This window comes from Erpetoichthys calabaricus, chromosome 13 (genome assembly GCF_900747795.2).
Source record: "Erpetoichthys calabaricus chromosome 13, fErpCal1.3, whole genome shotgun sequence".
Classification (NCBI taxonomy): Eukaryota; Metazoa; Chordata; class Cladistia; order Polypteriformes; family Polypteridae; genus Erpetoichthys; species Erpetoichthys calabaricus.
In genome coordinates, this window is record NC_041406.2 from 14,869,957 (window position 1) to 14,888,480 (window position 18,524).

Sequence of the window (18,524 nt, forward strand, 5' to 3'; positions counted from 1 at the left end):
GCTAGAAAACGGTATAGCAAAGTTAATAAAAATAGCAAAATAGGCAAACGAGCGATTTTTTTTGTGCTTGCTTAAGCTTTTACAAGCAAAAAGGCCTTAAAGAAAAAGACAGATAATGACAATCACAAGTTAAATCAGAGCATAATGAACTGAAGAGAAAAAAATACGTGAAAAGAAGTTTAACTTTGAAGTCGCTAAATCCCAATAACAAAGATGAGTCGTATCATCTTAATTGGCAATTAGTGGCGTGTGTCGGGTATAAAAGAGTTCGACCAAAAAGCACTTGGACAAAGCAACATCTGATATGGCGAAACAGTCAGAGCCGGAGCTACAGATGTGATGGTCACAAAACTGCAAAGTTATGAGTCAAAAGAAACGGACTTAACTACAGAGCCGAGGTCCACCTGCTGACTCAGTGGCATCAAGACAATAACCTCACCTTTAATGCCAGCAAAATCAAGGAGCTGGTCACTGACTTGAGAAAGCAAATGGCAGGCCACACTGCAGGGCCGTCTTAACGCATGGGCATGCTGGGTAGTTGCCCGTGGACCCCATGAGCACAGGGGCCCCATGCTAATCTATGTATGTTGTGACTTGTTGATTCATCTTTGCTGTACAGCATACTTTTTAATGTTTAGATTTTGTTGGACGTACCAATACAATAAGTATATGTTTAATTGTATGGACCATTTACATTTTTATTCCTGTGAGTGGTTGTGTAGGTAGGGGCCCCGGTGCACTGCTTTGCCCGGGGGCCTATAATGCTGTTAAGTCGATGATACCAAGATAGGTGGATTAGCAGATAATTCGGAATCCGTTATATCATTACAGAAGGACTTGGATAGCAGACAGGCTTGGGCAGATTTGTGGCAGATGAAATTTAATGTCAGTAAATGTAAAGAATTACACATAGGAAGTAAAAATGTGAGGTTTGAATACACAATGGGGGGGTCGGATAATCGAGAGTCCACCTTATGAGAAGAATTTAGGAGTCATAGTGGACTCTAAGCTATCGACTTCCCGACAGTGTTCAGAAGCCATTAAGAAGGCTAACAGAATGTCAGGTTATATAGTGCCTTGATGTGTGGAGTACAAGTCACAGGAGGTTCTGCTCAACCTTTATAACGCACTGGTGAGGCCTCATTTGAAGTACTGTGTGCATTTTGGGTCCCGAGGCTACAAAAAGGACATAACATCACTAGAAAAGGTCCAGAGAAGAGCTACTAGGCTGATTCCGGGCTACAGGGGATGAATTATGAGGAAAGATGAAAAGAGCTGAGCCTTTACAGTTTAAGCAAAAGAAGATTAAGAGGTGACCTGAACACATCTTAGAACACGGGGACACAGTTGGAAACTTGTGAAGGGTAAATTTTGCACAAACATTAGGAAGTTTTTCTTTACACAAAAAATGATAGACACTCGAATAAGCTAGCAAGTACAGGGTGGTCCAGATCTAATTATGCAACTGTTCAACTGACAACCGTCTCCCCGCCATTTTGGAATGCAGGGCAGGTGCTGCCATCTATCGGCAACAAAAAGAATTTATAAGTGAAATCTTGTATGTGCGGGGCAGGTGCTGTGAATTCTCTATGTAATAAACTTAATAAGTTATAGCGTAATGAAAATTGCATAATTAGATCTGGACCACCCTATAGTGTGGTAGACAGTAAGACTTTAGGGACTTTCAAAACTCGACTTGATGTTTTTTCGGAAGAAATAAGTGGAGAGGACTGGCGAGCTTTGTTGGGCTGAATGGCCTGTTCTCGTCTAGAGTGTTCTAATGTTTTAAAGACGGCTCTGCCACACTGACATCTATATCCCCTATAATTGGAGGGGATGTGGACATCACCATTGAGAGGGTGAGCAGCTTTCACATTTCTTGAAGTAGCCATCACTGACAAACTGAAGTGGGCACGGCTTAATTCCGCACTTGTTAAAAAGGCTCACCAGTGCCTCTGCTTTACTTAGACGTCTGAGGACAGCTCGCATTTCTCCATTCATTCACATGAACTTCTAACGGGGCACGGTGGAGTAGGGCACCTGCTCGGCTCAAGGGCATAAAACACTACAGAAGGTAGTGAAGGCTACACAGAATGTGACCGCCACCCAGCGGCCTTCTGCATAGGACGTTAGAAATCCAACCAAGGCAATTCAAGACCTCTGCCATCCGGCACAGCCGCTTTTATCAGTCCTCCCTTCAGGTTCATTGACACTTGAACCAGTAGATTCTGGGATAATTCCTTCCCACAAGACCCACTAAATCAATCTTATGAATGTAAATACTATATTGTTAGTGTCTGGAGTCAGGTCAGGTCAGTTTGGAGAGCATGCACTGGTACATCGTGTTGCTGCACCCACCACATGATGAAACAGCTTGGGATCCTGGTTGGCAACCCCCTCAGGCAGACACGCGGTCCAATCCCACTCTCCGGAAATGACCCCTCTATCTGCCGCAGCCAGGTGTTATGTGGGCATCTCCTTGGCCTGGTCCAGCCACTCAGATCTCCAAAAATGAGGATCCTACAAGCTGGATCACCCTTGGGGATATTGCACCACATGGCCGTAGTGTCGTAGCTGACGCTCTCTCACAATGCAGGTAATGTGCCTCATTTTGGACACTGTGAGCATCACAAAGTCAAACCAGTGGTACCCAAGGATTGTCTGAAGAGACACTGAAGGAGTCCAGTCTTCATCTGAGGTCACTGGATATCGTTCATGTCTTGCAACCATATAGCAAAACAGGAAGCACCAGGACTCTAAACATTTGGACCTTCGTCCTTTTGCAAAGATATCGGTAGCACCACACACCCCTTTCCAGCGACCTCATGACCCCCCATGCTCTCCCAATCCATCTACTGACTTCATAGGAAGAGTCACCAGAGACGTGAATGTCACTGCCGAGGTCAGTAAACCTCTCGACGAGGTCGACACTCTCTCCGCAGACAGACACACTGCTGATGGCCGTGCCCGAGAGGTCATTAAAGGCCTAGATGTTGGTTTTTATCAGGACACTCTCAAGCCCGTAGTATCTAAGGAAATTTTACAAAGACTCCAGTGAATACGGGAGCAGCATTTGAACCCTGATTTTGGGAACTCTAAGTACTGCCTGATCATGTTACCAGAGTGGCGATGTCTGTATTGGCTAAATCGCTTCTCCACGCCTACTATATATTTACTTTACATCAACACCTCTCTATCTGATCATTTTATTTTATTTTTTGGCTCCACTACTACTTCTCCTGTGCCTCTCTAATTCCAAACATCTTTCCCTGTACAATTCCCTTTACATCATCACCATGACACTGCCCCAAGAGCATTGGAGCCGGTCCTTTAATAACAAACGTATTCAGCCAACTGGTGAATCGCCTCAGAGACCCCTGATCTCATCCTGCGCTCCACGTTGTTAAACTAATGACACATACTGTATGTACAAGGCCTGGACTTTACCCTTAAACTTCATCAATTCACTTTTCCAATAATAAAGGCAACCCTATCAACAGCGCAAGAATATGCAGCATACCTCAGTGTTCTGTGAATGTTTAACCTTACAATTTATGTAAATGCCAGGCTGGAATTAGCAAAGCTGCATCTCCATGTTAGGGAGACATTCAAAAGTGGGACTTGCTTTTCACTGCCGACCAGAGAATGTAAGATTGAGAATATTAGCATATTAGCAATTCTGTAGTTTATTGACTTTTCTGATATTTGCATCCTATGACTGGCAGTCTCTACCAAAATCCCATTTCTATTGTGTGGTCTTTCCAGTGAATTCTCTAGCAAACAACATTAGATTGGACGCCTTCCCTTTTATCATTGCAGATCAGTTTAAATACCTAGGGGTCAACGTCACAAGTAAATATAAAGCTCTTTTTCAACAAAATTTTGCTGTTTGCATGGACAAAATTAAACAAGACGTGAATAGATGGTCTACCCTCTATCTTACTTTAGCAAGGAGAATTAACATTATCAAGATGAATATCCTCCCTAAGCTTCTGTTCCTATTTTCAAAACATCCCCATAAACATTCACAATTTTTTAAGAAATTAGATTCAATCATAACCTTATTTATTTGGAATTAGAAAAACCCACAAATTCAAAAGGCGACCCCACAACGACCTAAATCTGAAGGTGGCATGGCACTACCTAATTTTCAATTTTATTACTGGGTGGCAAACATACAAGCCATAAAAACCTGGACATGGACACAAATAAATGCACACACTCAGGCTTGGTCTGCAATTGAAATGAATTCCTGCAGCACTTCTTTATATTCTTTGCTTTGTGCCCCAGTAAATACGAGTTCTCGTCAATAAACTAACATTCCAATTGTCCTTCATTCACTCAGAATATGGAACCAATGTAGGACGTATTTTACGATAGAGAATATTTTAATCTGTGGCACCTCTACACGATGACCACCTTTTTCCACCCTCTCGAACTTACACAGTTTTTAATGTCTGGAAAATGAATGGGGTGGCACGGTGGCGCAGTGGGAGACCTGGGGACCTGGGTTCGCTTCCCGGGTCCTCCTTGCGTGGAGTTTGCATGTTCTCCCCGTGTCTGCGTGGGTTTCCTCCGGACGCTCCGGTTTCCTCCCACAGTCCAAAGAAATGCAGGTTAGGTGGATTGGCGATTCTAAATTGGCCCTAGTGTGTGCTTGGTGTGTGGGTGTGTTTGTGTGTGTCCTGCGGTGGGTTGGCACCCTGCCCAGGATTGGTTCCTGCCTTGTGCCCTGTGTTGGCTGGGATTGGCTCCAGTAGACCCCCGTGACCCTGTGTTCGGATTCAGCGGGTTGGAAAATGGATGGATGGATGGATGGATGGAAAATGAATGAGATTAAATCACATAGAGCTTTGTACATAAATAATGTCTTTGCATTCTGTGAACAATTACACTCCAAATTTAATCTCTCATTACTACAATTTTTCCAGTATTTCCAAATAAGAAACTTTGCTAAATGAAATCTGCCCAGTTTTCCTCACCTCCCACCTCATTTCTATTCCAGAAGAGATACTGATCAGTCTTGAGGATACAGACATCCATCCATCCATAATCCAACCCGCTATATCCTAACTATAGGGTCACGGGGGTCTGCTGGAGCCAGTCCCAGCCAATACAGGGCACAAGGCATGAAACAAACCCCGGGCAGGGCGCCAGCCCACCGCAGGGATACAGGCAGCATTTCTATAATATATAAAAACAATTTAAACTCCCTTCCTTTTAAATATCCCAGAGTTCAGTGGGAAAAGGATCTCTTACTCAACATCTCAGAAAAGGAGTGGAAGGCAGCCATTCACAGAAATCACTCACAAAGCGTTCAATTATTCAAATAAAAAACTTTTGAGCTCATCTGTCTCACTTAAAATTGTCTAACATGTTTCCAGGAGAAGAACTAACCTGCAAACATTGCAATCGAGCCCCAGCCTCACTAGGCCACATGTTCAGGGCACGTACCAAATTAATATATTCTGGGCAAAAATCTTGAAATGCCTCTCAGACAGCCTTGGTGTCCCAATCCCCTGTAATACATTAACATTAAAGTGGAGAAGGACAAACAAACTGTAATTGCCTTCACCTCACTAGACTTGCTCAACTGGACAAATCCCACTTCACCTCTTTTCAGTCAGTGGGTAACTGATGTTATATACTGCTTGAAATTGGAAAAAATCTAATTCTCACTTAGAGGATCTGTGCAAAACTTTTTTTTAAAAACTTGGCCCTCATCAATAACATTATAGAATAAGCTTTTATATTGGGGAGAAAAGACACCTTTCTCTTGTGGCAAGTGGCTGGGGTGGCAACCAGCCGGGATGCCAGGAAGGACCGCAGGAGGGATTACGCCTCCTCAAGACCACGAGCGGGCGACTGCCCTGGTGGCTTCGGGGACCACGGGAACTATACACTATACACTATTCACTGCCAGGGGGTGCCCCGATGCCTGGAAAGCCCTGGTCCTCAGCACTTCCGCCACTTCCGGGTGCGCAGCCGGTACTTCCGCCACACTGGGGAGTGCTGGCGGAAGATTATCGGGAGGCACCTGGAGCACATCCGGATGATTATCAAAGGGGCCGCCTCCCTCCATTCAGTGGTTTGAGTCAGGAACGGAGAAGGATGGAGCTCGGGAGGAGTGGAAAGAAGGCAGCCTGAAGAAAGGCATCATTGTGAGGGGCCTGGACTTTGGGGGAGTTTTGGGGTTGTGTGGCACTTTATTGTATATATCTCACTATATAAAAGCTGTCGGGATTGTCCTTCCGTCCCGTGAGTGCAAAGCGTAGCGGTATTCCGCTTATCACAGACTTACTACTTGCGGCTTGCGATACAAAGCGACGCGATGTGAGCAGAGTTCTGGTGCTCCCATCGTTCCCTTGCTTTTCTGAGCAATGCGCTGGAACAATAGACAAAATTATGTCTCTGGAAACCATTAATGTTGATGGAGTACAAATGCCTCACCGCGTAGTAAATATCAGGGGAGATGGTGCTTGCTTATTCTCATCTATAGTTTATTTAGTGCATGAAACTCCGTCTTTACCGGTACAGATTCGGGCTGACATTGTACGACATGTTTTAAGTAATTGGTCGAGGTTTCAGCCATTTACAATGATGCCGTCAGGAATCTCTTATACAAATGAGCTTTAGTATCTCACTGAAATGTCAAAGTCTCAAACTTATGGTACCATTTCTGAGCTAATGGCAGCGGGAGAGTTGTTCCCCTATGAGTTTCAAGTATATTATTATGTAGTCCTACACTCCAGGGGATAAAAAAACTTGTTATGAATGGGCACTTTGATGTTCTCATTCCCTAGACTTACATGCCTGATGTACACATGGAGCGCACACAAATTGAGGATAAAAGTCGGTCGCCTTAAAAGGCGGGTGAGCCTAGTTTGTAAATAAAGCGTGTGTTGCGTGATTCAAACGATGTCCGGACTGCGTACCACACACTCTTTACTACCCTCAATAGTTTTACGCTGGCTGTTGGCCTTCCTCTCTTTCTCATGGGTGGGGGTTGATTTGAATTTAGTTTTGTTAAGTTTGACTTGACTGTATGGAATGTTATTTGCTTTTAATAAATTCAATAAAAGATAAAAATAAGTTTATTTCTATTGTATTTTTTTGACTGCTGTACTTGACGCATTTCTTGGGCTCAAATTCTACGTAAAAATGGTTACCCCCCGAGTGTGTCTTGGGTTGGACTGTTATGCTGCAAAAAAACGGAATATTTCTATGCGTTTTGCCACTCTGTGGTCACTCATCCATATTCATGAGTAGGGTGGAGCTTTCAACCAAGAAACACAATGGCATGTGAAGCAAAAATCTGTAAAACCAGTTTTAGAACAAACTGAAACTGTGACATTAGTTGAATCAAGAGATATCCATCCATCCATCCATTGTCTCCCGCTTATCCGAGGTCGGGTCGCGGGGGCAGCAGCTTGAGCAGAGATGCCCAGACTTCCCTCTCCCCGGCCACTTCTTCTAGCTCTTCCGGGAGAATCCCAAGGCGTTCCCAGGCCAGTCGAGAGACATAGTCCCTCCAACGTGTCCTGGGACTTCCCTGGGGCCTCCTCCCGGTTGGACGTGCCCGGAACACCTCACCAGGGAGGCGTCCAGGAGGCATCCTGATCAGATGCCCGAGCCACCTCATCTGACTCCTCTCGATGCGGAGGAGCAGCGGCTCTACTCTGAGCCCCTCCTGGATGACTGAGCTTCTCACCCTATCTTTAAGGGAAAGCCCAGACACCCTGCGGAGGAAACTCATTTCAGCCGCTTGTGTTCGCGATCTCGTTCTTTCGGTCACTACCCATAGTTCATGACCATAGGTGAGGGTAGGAACATAGACCGACTGGTAAATTGAGAGCTTCGCCTTGCGGCTCAGCTCCTTTTTCACCACGACAGACCGATGCAGCGCCCGCATTACTGCGGATGCCGCACCGATCCGCCTGTCGATCTCACGCTCCATTCTTCCCTCACTCGTGAACAAGATCCCGAGATACTTGAACTCCTCCACTTGAGGCAGGATCTCGCTACCAACCCTGAGAGGGCACTCCACCCTTTTCCGGCTGAGGACCATGGTCTCGGATTTGGAGGTGTTGATTCTCATCCCAGCCGCTTCACACTCGGCTGCGAACCGATCCAGAGAGAGCTGAAGATCATGGCCTGATGAAGCAAACAGGACAACATCATCTGCAAAAAGCAGTGACCCAATCCTGAATCCTGAATCAAGAGATAGTGATGACAATATGAATTGGTCATCAGACGTTGACACGGATAGTGAAGCTGATACATTCAGCACTGTATGGCCGAATCGTTATGATATGGCAGGTGGATTTAGTTGCATAAAGCTTCACCGTGGTGCAAGCAGCTGCATGGTGAAAAGGCAAAATGACTGTAATCAAGTGGAAAGATAAGAAAGACATTAGCCCCTAAGCACTGTCTGTTCACAATGCAGCAACTGTCCTTCATGTCAGGGGAAATGTGGAAGTCACTAAGCCTTGTGCTGTGGTAGCCAATAATAACACAATGGTTGGCGTTGATCATGCGGATCAGGCACTGATATTCCATCCTCTCATGTGCAAGCAGGAGAAAATATAATATAAGAAAAGTGTGCAAAACAACAGAGTCCTAATTGTGACGCCAGGCTACGTATCAGCGATAGTTTCAAAACATGTTGCATGAAACACGTGTACTAAATCTACATCAGTACAGCAGTGGACACATGACATACACTATATTGCCAAAAGTATTGGGACCCCCTCCAAATCATTGAATTCAGATGTTCCATTCACTTCCACGGCCTCAGGTGTGTAAAGTCACCCAGGCAGGCCGACTGCTTCTACAAACAATTGTGAAAGAATGGGTCGCTCTCAGGAGCTCAGTGAATTCAAGTGTGGTACCGTGATAGGATGCCACATGTGCAATAAGTCCATGTGTGAAATGTCCTCGCTACTAAATATTCCATAGTCAACTGTCAATGGTATTATAACAAAGTGGAAGCAATTGGGAACAACAGCCACAAACTTGGTAGGCCACGTCAAATCACAGAGCGGGGACAACACATGCTGAGGTGCACAGTGGGCAGACGTCGCCAACTTTCTGCAGAGTCAATAGCTACAGGCCTCCAAAAGCTCAAGAACAGTGCGTAGAGAGCGTCATGTAATGAGTCTATATTGGCCGAGCAGCTGCAGCCAAGCCTGACATCACCAAGTGCAATGCAAAGCATTGGATGCAGTGGTGTAAAGCCCACCGCCACTGGACTCTACAGCAGTGGAGACGTGTCCTCTGGAGTGGTGAATCACGCAATCCAATGGACGAGTCTGGGTTTGGCGGATGCCAGGAGAACGGTACTTACCTGACTGCATTGTGCCAAGTGTAAAGTTTGGTGTAGGGGGGGATTATGGTGTGGGGTTGATTTTCAGGGGTTGGCTCGGCCTCTTAGTTCCAGTGAAAGGAACTCTTAATGCTTCAGCATACAAAGCCATTTTGGACAATTCCATGCTCCCAACGTTGTGGGGACAGTTTGGGGATGGCAACATGATTGTGCACACACCAGTGCACAAAGCAAGGTCTATAAAGAAACAAGGAGCGAATCTGGTGTGGGGGAACTGGAGTGGCCTACACAGAGCCCTGAAATCAACCCAACAGAACACCTTTGGGATGAATTGGACTAGAGACTGCGAGCAAGCCAGGCCTTCTCGTACAACATCAGTGCCTGACCTCACAAATGCTCTCCTGGTCACAAATTCCCATAAACACACTCCTACACCTTGTGGAAAGCCTTCCCAGAAAAGCTGAAGCTGTTACAGCTGAAAAGGGAGAGCCAACTAACATTTTAAAACCTATGGATTAAGAATGGGACGTCATTAAAGTTCATGTGTGGGTAAAGGCAGGTGTCCCAATACTTTTGGCAATATGGTGACCTTTCCTGCTGTGATTATGTTGATGTTTTGGCATTTTCATGTTTGAGTTAGACAGTGAGAAGCACAGACATCTGGGAGAGGCTCTGAATAGAGCTGCTTACCCTCCGCATCGAGAAGAGCCAACTGAGGTGGTTCAGGCATCTAAAATGGACGCCTCCCAGTGGAGGTTTTACAGGCACGACCAGCTGGGAGGAGACCACGGGAAAGACGCAAGGGTCACTGGGAGGATTAAATCTCACAGATGGCTTGGGAACACCTTGGGATCCCACAATATGAGTTGGCAAGTGTAGATTGGGAGAAGGATGTATGGGCCTCACTGCTAAGACTGTTGCCCCCTTCAACCCAGCTTCGTATAAGTAATGGAAAAATGGATTAGATTAGATGAGATAAACTTTATTAATCCCAAGGAAAAATTTATGTAAATAAATGATAATCAGGGGAGAGTGCGAACGCAGTCCACCACTACCACAAATTATGCATTTGAGTTTCCCGCATGAAATTGCAGGCGTTGCACACCTGGAGTGCAATGGATGAGCCTCGCCTTGGGAGAACCCCCTTAGTGATCATGGAACCCCCTTAGTGATCATGGTATCTCCCCTGCCAGGTAAATAATGAATGAATTGAATGTTTCAGTTACACATTAATTTTTTTTGTAATTCTATGTTTTTAAATCATTTTCTCGGGGGTAAACATAATGTTAGGGTGGTTGCTATTTACAGGGTAAGCCAAAAAGAAGTAGCACATTTCAAATGTTTATTCTACAAAAACTCTACAAGATAAAATAAACTTCATTGCGACACAAGAAAAGGAATACAAGAAGAAGAAATCACACGGAGCGAGATCAGGTGAACGTGAAGACCACCTGACATCGCCGCGCAGGGAGATCAGCTTCCTCAGAAAAACATCTCCGGCAAAACTTGCATGGATCTCCGTGTCGTATGAGCTGTTGCTCCATCCTGTTGACACCAGGCATCCACCACATCCGTTTCTTCCAGTTTTCTAGCATTTCAATGTAACGTTTTGAAGTGACGGTGACCGTTGCTCCCGCCTCCTCAAAAACGTAAGGGCCTACAATGACAATTTTTGCAACGGCGCTCCAAACTGTAACACGTGTGCTCACTGTGTGGGGGTCACGGGGGTTTGTTTCAGCCCAATGGTGAAAGTTTTGCTTATTTACGCAACCATTCAAATGGAAATGTGCCTCGTCGCTGATGTCACATGACGATGGCCTCCCGATGACCGGTTTGCAGAATGTTGGCACACAACTCTCTACAGCTCTCCCAGTCTCTCTCAGTGAGTTCCTGCACTGCCATCATTTTGTATGGATGAAAATTAAGGTCCGTATGCAAAATCAAAAACATGTTGGAAATGCCTAAGGCAGAAGATGCGCTGAACGTCTAGGAGATGGCAAAATGGACGCCCTTACAGCTTGGATGTTGTCAGGCATTCATACAGTCCGAGGACGGCCTGGAGATTTTCTGTTCAATGTTGTACCCGTCTGTCTAAATTTAGCCACCCACTGTTCTGATTTGGGACGTCACCGTGACGAGGAATGCTGAAGTGCGTTTGGAAGGCACGTTGCGTAGTGATGATGGATTTGTTTTTTTTGAGGAACACACAGTGCGTACCGGACCAAGGCATGTTGCCAACTAAAAACTACAAGGGATTGCCTATCAAAGGACCCTAACCCAGTCGGCTGCCTCTACCTCTCGAAATGACCCTGAGAAATGTGCTACTTCATTTTGGCTCACCCTGTAGCTGTCATGTCCTCTCTTCCTTGTCACACAAACCAGAATGCCTCGGCACCATTCCTAAATCATTACAATATAATTAAAGAAAATCCGGCCTGCTGCTCTCAAAGTATGGAACCCTAAGCTCCTCCCCCTCAGGGATTATCACAATAGACTTGGGCTTTGCTATTGAAGCCTTCACCCTAAAATCTATTCCCAAAAAATTCAACTTTCTTTGCTTCTAGTGAACCAGTTCTGAGAACCAACAAATTGATGTAGCTCGTGATCCGTACTCGATTCAGTCAACACAGACGTCAATGGTCATCAGCGGCCGCACTTCACCACCACTTTTGCACAGCAGTCTCCTTGGGATGTTATGTTAAATTACACAATGCACTTGGCAGCACGATAAGCAATGTAACACTCCGGCACATTGGCGAATACTGCAAATGAAGCCATCAGCCATCTTATTAAAGGGGCTCATTGCCCAAATTGTTGGTCCACCTCAGATCCCAGTAGATTAATTAAAAACGCTCACAACCAGAAAGGGATTACAAACACATGGTATGACCAGCATAAATGTGTCTGACCCACGCTAGACATGTATTCAGAGACAGACTAAAAAGAACTGTAATTCCGTCTCTAACTCAGCTTTCACGCTGGCACTCCACCCCAGGCTCAACACTAACTAAGCCTCAGGTGGAGTTGTTTCACACTTTGTTTTATGAAGTTGACATCACTCCCACTAGGGTATGATTACATTGTGCAGACCTAAAAAGGCTGTACGAAATGTCTGAGTTTATATCTTTAATGCTCCTGGATGGCCTTGCCTAGTTCACTTGTTGCCACCTTCATATATTTGCAAGCGTGAGCTCCCAGAAAACTGCTGAAATCTCCGTCATGTGCAAGGTGACAGATGAAGTCAAAATCGTAGAGCAGAACTGTGTTTTATACGAGGTGTTCAGGAAGTATTGTGGTGGACAGTCACCCTTGCCCAGTCAGGACGCCTTCTTAATGGAAGGACCAACTGGGGGGAGAGAAAATACATAGGGCCTTTTTAATATTGCCTTTTGTTGATTTTATGTAGACCTGGGTTCGCTTCCCGGGTCCTCCCTGCGTGGAGTTGGCATGTTCTCCCCGTGTCTGCGTGGGTTTCCTCCGGGTGCTCCGGTTTCCTCCCACAGTCCAAAGACATGCAGGTTAGGTGGATTGGTGATTCTAAATTGGCCCTAGTGTTTGCTTGGTGTGTGGGTGTGTTTGTGTGTGTCCTGTGGTGGGTTGGCTCCCTGCCCGGGATTGGTTCCTGCCTTGTGCCCTGTGTTGGCTGGGATTGGATCCAGCAGACCCCTGTGACCCTGTGTTCGGATTCAGCGGGTTGGATAATGGATGGATAGATGGATGGATGATTTTATGTGTATTGTTGTACAGTGGCCCTGGGTACCTTGAAAGGTGCTTTAAATAAAATGTATTATTATTATTATTATTATTATTATTATTATTATTATTATTATTATTATTATTATTATTATTATCTTTCCACTCTTCCATTTTGAATTTAGCTTTTGTTACTAGTTACTAGTTATGTTGCTATTCAGGACAACCAGTGTTCTGCACAACAGGCAGAACAAAGTGAGACGAAAACTGAAGTAATAAATATCTGCTAAAACCAAATTGAGTTTGTTACCAAGGAGACTAACCAACCGGTCATCAAATGACAAAGCCAAACAGTAATGTTAAAGTGCACACCTAAATGTTTATAACTAGAAAATATGTGATAAGCAAATAGCACAACAGGTTCCAAAGTTGTAATCCAAATCTCAGATGAACTGGAATGTCTGGGCCGACCTTTGATTCTGTCACACCAAACCGGTGTGCTAATTACATACAAAGCAGCTTACAGCAAAAGATGGCAGTGCCCATAAAAGTCAAAGACGGCATTGGAAAAAGGTAGATATCATTTCAAAGCCACTAGATAAAGAGTTCAGATCAAAACATCAACATAAGAAGACTAAGAGGAGACCTGACTGAAGTGTTTAAAGTTATGAAGGGAATTAGTTCAGTGGATCGAGAGGGTGACTTTAAAATGAGTTCCTCAAGAACACGGGGACACAGTTGGAAACTTGTTAAGTAGTGTGGTAGACAGTAGGACATTAGGGACCTTCAAATCTTGACTTGATGGTATTTTGGAAGAATGTGGGGTTATATAGCGCCTTGATGTGTGGAGTACAAGTCCAAGGAGGTTCTGCTCAAGCTTTATAACACACTGGTGAGGCCTTATCTGGAGTCCTGGGTGCAGTTTGGGTCTCAAAAAGGACAAAGCAGCACCAGAAGAAGTCCATAGTAGAGTGACTAGGCTGATTGCATGGCTACAGGGAATGAGTTATGAGGTAAAATTGAAAGAGCTGAGTCTTTAAAGGAGATTAAGAGGAGACCTGAGTGAAGTGTTTAAAATTATAAGGGGAATTAGTTCAGTAGATCGAGACTGTGACTTTAAAATGAGTTCATCAAAAACACGGGGACACAGTTGGAAACTTGTTAAGTAGTGTGGTAGACAGTAGGACTTTAGGGACCTTCAAATCTTGACTTTATTTTGGAAGAATGTGGAGTTATATAGCGCCTTGATGTGTGGAGTACAAGTCCAAGGAGGTTCTGCTCAAGCATTATAACATACTGGTGAGGCCTCATCTGGAGTCCTGTGTGCAGTTTTGGTTTCAAAAAGGACATAGCAGCACTAGACGAAGTCCATAGAAGAGCGACTAGGCTGATTGCAGGGCTACAGGGATTGAGTTATGAGGTAAGATTGAAAAAGCAGAGCGTTTACAGGAGATGAAGAGGAGACCTGACTGAAGTGTTTAAAATTACAAAGGGAATTAGTCCAGTGAGTCGAGATGGTGACTTTAAAATGAGTTCATCAAGAACACGGGGACACAGTTGGAAGCTTGTTAAGTAGTGTGGTAGACAGTAGGACTTTAGGGACCATCAAAACTTGACTTGATGTTATTTTGGAAGAATTAGGGGTTATATAGCACCTTGATGTGTGGAGTACAAGTCCAAGGAGGTTCTGCTCAAGCTTTATAACATACTGATGAGGCCTCATCTGGAGTCCTGTGTGCAGTTTTGGTTTCAAAAAGGACATAGCAGCACTAGAAAAAGTCCAAAGAAGAGCGACTAGGCTGATTGCAGGGCTACAGGGGATGAGTTATGAAGAAAGATTGAAAGAGCTGAGCCTTTAAAGGAGATGAAGAGGAGACCTGAGTGAAGTGTTTAAAATTATGAGGGGAATTAGTCCAGTGGATCGAAACGGTGACTTTAAAATGAGTTCATCAAGAACACGTGGACACAGTTGGAAACTTGTGAAGGGTGAATTGCACACAAAAAGTAGGAAGTTTATCTTCACACAGAGAACCACAGACAGTTGGAATAAGTGAACAAGTAGTGTGGTGGACAGTAGGACTTTAGAGACTTTCAAAACCTGACTTGATGTTACTTTGGAAGAATTAAGTGGACAGGACTGGCAAGCTTTGTTGGGCTGAATGGCCTGTTCTCATCTAGATTGTTCTAACGTTCTAATGTTCAAATGCTGAAACTGAATTCTGAACAGGCAGTGTGGCGTAGTGCCACCTGATGTCACCACAGCTCTTTTCACTGACAGAAATGCAGTGTGCTCAGCAGACCCTTTCTATTTCACTCGGAGTGGATGGCTGGTGCTTGTGATGAAAATGATCAGGTGGCCTGTGCAATGTGCTTCACTGTCACCTGATCTCATCCACAATCTTTACCCATCAGCAGCGTTGCATGCGCCCTACTGTGCTTTTCCCATCAGCCATGTTGAGTGTCCACATCACTGCTAGTCATTAAGCCACATGGCCGTGTCACTGCCTGTCAACCATTCTGGGTGTCCGTGTTGCTGGTTGCCGTGAGGCACATGTGCTTGCGATGAAAATGGTCAGGTGGCCTGTGCAATGTGCTTCACTATCACTCAAGCTTGCCGCTGTTCTTTTCCTGTCACCAACCCCACAAAGATATGCTGCACAGAGATATGAATTGCTGTGCTTTTCCTGTCAGCCGCATGCACTGTTCTGCCTTTCCTGTCGGCCATGTTGTGTGTCTGCATGGCTGCTTGCCATGAGAAGAATATCAGCCACACCGCACGGCTATGTTGTTGTTTGCCGTATGGCACACATGATTGCGATGAAAATGATGCATCAGCCCTTGCAATGTGCTTCACTGTCACCGGAGCTTGACGTTATCGTCATTGTCATTGATGTGTGCACGGTTCCGATTTTTCAGGGGTGTGAAGGATGCCAGCCACATGGTATGAAAGGATGCCAGCCATGGCGTACAGTATGTCTATGTTTTTGCTTGCTGTGAGCCACACATGCTTGTGATGAAAACGATCATTTGGCTGGTGTAACGTGCTTCACTGTTAGTAAACCCGCACTGGCACGCACACCACTCAGCCACATTGCACATTCGCGTCACTGCTTGACGTGAGGCACACAGTCTTGCCGCTGCCTACCATGAGAAGTTCCTGAAGCCCAGTTTCATTGGCCGTGGTTGCTCATCTATCCAAGTCATGGATCATGTCAAGTGTATCATGCCATATACTGACAACTGAGACCAAGATCAAGACTCAAGGCTCAGAGGTTCACAAGTTTATACGTAACAAACATACAACCATTAGTATTTTATATTTAGAGATTACAAAAAGATCCTCAACGTATTTAATCGAATTCAGGGTCGTGACTACTTAAGCCTATGCCAGAGGGATCGACTACAAGCCATAAAGAAGTCCATGCTGAGGTGCCCACCATCACAAGGATCATTCATCCAGACACCCACTGTCACAAGGAGCCATCAAGATTGTTGGGGATTGTTGGAGTCAAAAATACCAACATTTAAAAAAAAAATATTAAGATTGAAAATGCATCGAGTCTAAATAAACATATTGAATAATTTATTATACTAAGGAAAAATTCAGAATGTCAAGGAATCAGAACAACTACAACGCAATAAATATGTGAGAATACTGACTAAACAATCCAGCCCAAGCCATAAAGCAAATCTGGAGAAAGCGTCAGGCCATTAGGGATATTTTTTTGAAAGTGTAAGTGTAAGTGTAAGTGTAAGTGTAAGTTCAAAGTGCAAGGTCAGCTATTTTGTACAGGGCCCCTGGAGCAATTACAGGTTAAGGGTCTTGCTCAAGGGCCCAAGGGAGTAATATTCCTACTGTCACTGCCAGGATTTGAACTGGCAGTCTTCGAGTTACCAGCCCAGACCCTTTAGCCAGAGAGCCACCACTCCACAAATGTGTCTATACAGGGGCCATTCACACACATACTACACTCACACACTTACGTTACATGGGATTATGAGGGTCACAGGGGTCTGGACTTGGTCTCTGAAGCATTAGGCACAAACCAATCCTGGACAGAGTAGTAGCCCACCACTGGGCTAATTCACACACACTCACTCAGGCACACACTTACGCACGCACACACACACACACACAGTTCCACTTGTAGATTAACATTTAGCAACACATGCATCACACACCCACACTTACAGTGGAAACATCAGGGTCACAGGGGTCCGGACACGGTCTCTGAAGCATTAGGTACGAACCAAACCTGGACAGGGTAGCAGCCCACCACAGGGCTAATTCATACACACACCCACACACATGCATACACACACACACACGCACACAGAGTTCCAGTTGTAGATTAACATTTAGCAACACATGTGTCACACACCCACACTTACAGTGGAATCATCAGGGTCACAGGGGTCCAGACACGGTCTCTGAAGCATTAGGTACGAACCAAACCTGGACAGGGTAGCAGCTCACCACAGGGCTAATTCACACACACACGCACACAGAATTCCAGTTGTAGATTAACATTTAGCAACACATGAGTCACACACCCACACTTACAGTGGAATCATCAGGGTCACAAGGGTCCCAATCAGGTCTCTGAAGCATTAGGTACGAACCAAACCTGGACAGGGTAGCAGCTCACCACAGGGCTAATTCACACACACACCCACACACATGCATACACACACACACGCACACAGAGTTCCAGTTGTAGATTAACATTTAGCAACACATGAGTCACACACCCACACTTACAGCGGAATCATCAGGGTCACAGGGGTCCCGATCAGGTCTCTGAAGCATTAGGTACAAACCAAACCTGGACAGGGTAGCAGCCCACCACAGGGCTAATTCACACACACACGCACACAGAATTCCAGTTGTAGATTAACATTTAGCAACACATGAGTCACACACCCACACTTACAGCGGAATCATCAGGGTCACAGGGGTCCCAATCAGGTCTCTGAAGCATTAGACACAAACCAACCCTGTGCAGGGTAACAGCCCACCACAGGGCTAATTCACACACACACCCACACACGCACACACACACAGAGTTCCAGTTGCAGAATTAACATTTGGTAACACATGCGTCACACACCCACACTTACAGCGGAATCATCAGAGTCACAGGGGTCCCGATCAGGTCTCTGAAGCATTAGGTACGAACCAAACCTGGACAGGGTAGCAGCTCACCACAGGGCTAATTCACACACACCCACCCACGCACACGCACACACACACAGAGTTCCAGTTGCACAATTAACATTTGGTAATACATGCATGTTATTAGAGAATGTGGGAGAAAAATCCGAAAACCAAGAAGGAAAACCCAAAAAGGTTCACATAGGGGATGCTCAGTCTATTAAAGCCAGCACTGAAGTAAAACTAAATAATTTTCAAAGTCAATCTGAGTCGGTATACCGAGTTGTCATATCAAATACCCAGCAGCACTTCCTTCCATTTTCTTTTCCCCATCTCTCTCTCTCTCTGCTG

At 45.1% G+C, this 18,524-nt stretch overlaps 1 protein-coding gene, 1 long non-coding RNA gene and 1 pseudogene across 4 annotated transcripts in view; 1 reads left to right on the forward strand and 2 right to left on the reverse strand.

Moving 5' to 3' along the window:
- Positions 1 to 18,524, forward strand: part of LOC127530050 (uncharacterized) — a 451,280-nt gene that overhangs the window by 258,634 nt on the left and 174,122 nt on the right. The gene's annotated exons all lie outside the window — the stretch shown is intronic.
- LOC114663997 (A disintegrin and metalloproteinase with thrombospondin motifs 16) overlaps positions 1 to 18,524 on the reverse strand; it is a 301,817-nt gene that overhangs the window by 237,560 nt on the left and 45,733 nt on the right. The gene's annotated exons all lie outside the window — the stretch shown is intronic.
- LOC114664265 (uncharacterized) lies at positions 10,349 to 10,526 on the reverse strand (annotated as a pseudogene).